This window comes from Cryptotermes secundus, unplaced genomic scaffold (genome assembly GCF_002891405.2).
Source record: "Cryptotermes secundus unplaced genomic scaffold, Csec_1.0 scaffold614, whole genome shotgun sequence".
Lineage (NCBI taxonomy): Eukaryota > Metazoa > Arthropoda > Insecta > Blattodea > Kalotermitidae > Cryptotermes > Cryptotermes secundus.
This window is the reverse complement of record NW_019728501.1, coordinates 101,234-102,525: the sequence shown is the minus strand read 5'-3', so window position 1 is coordinate 102,525 and position 1,292 is coordinate 101,234.

The window sequence follows — 1,292 nt, the reverse complement described above, 5'->3', positions numbered from 1 at the left end:
AATTCCTTTCGTGATTGCTGGTTGGTATGTGTGACACACGCTTTACCTTTGGCAGCTTCTGACTCTGTGCATCATAACTGGAAGTGAACTCACCAAGGGAACATCAAACAGTGAACCCATCCTGTTATAAAGATTGGCAGCCCTGTTTAATACCTTGGTATCCACACTCATAACATAAATTTAATGGTTCATTTTTTATCAAAAATATAAACTACTTCTCCCCCCCCCCTTTCCTGCCTTACTCATAAAGGCAAGTAAGCCACTGGAAACGACATTGCTCTGCTTTTCCATTTCAATGTTCTGACTTATAAAGTAGAGAAACATCAAGAAGTACATATGCCAATTTTCCTCAGGCTGTTTATTTCTGTGTCCACTGTAATATTGATGTTTGGATATTTCTGAAATGTGTAATGAAGTCGTATTTTATACTTAACTGTGATTTTGTTTCCTGGTCAGACCCTGCACTTCAAATAAAAATATGACATACAGCCTGTACTATACGGGCAGCCACTGTCATTCAAAGCATTCTTTGCAATACCATATGTATCAGGTTTCAAGTTTTTCAGCCACTAAGCTTTGCACTGTACATAATGTTTTGAAATCACTAATAAAAGAGCTTGAGATAACAGTAACAGACATTGAGCAGTATAATATTCTGTATGTGTGTTTATCATAAGTTCTTGAACTGTCTTTGACTATTTTGATGACTTAACAAGTATAAATGTACAGTGCTGGATAACAGCCACTATAACTGTGAACCATCATTAACTCTGAGCTGATTTAGTTTTTGTCTCTTGTGTGCAGGAACAGCTATTGACAGTTTCAGTCATTTTTGTTAAGCCACAAGTATGATTATAAATATTGCAGCCATATTAACTCTTATCTTAATGTATTCTACTGTCTGCTTTTGTTAAGTAATACTTACATGTGTGAAACGAAATGTACATTTAAAATGCATAATTATTTATTTTTGCAAATGCTGAATTTAAATTTAGTATTGATTGGTTGAATTTTGCAGGTCTATATTTTTATAGTATTTTCTTTCATATAAAATATAAGTTATTGAATGTATGTATATTAATAAAAAATGACTTTCTAATATTATTGTGCATATATTAAAGAATAAATATTTAAAAATAATATATTATCTATCAAGATTATAAATGTTTCCTTCATGCAGAGTCAATTATATTTATAACAAAGAATATACACCCTGTGTAACAAATACGAGGGTCCTACTGAAATTCATGAGCAACAATTTTTTGTAAAGTAACATGCTTTATTATTGACAA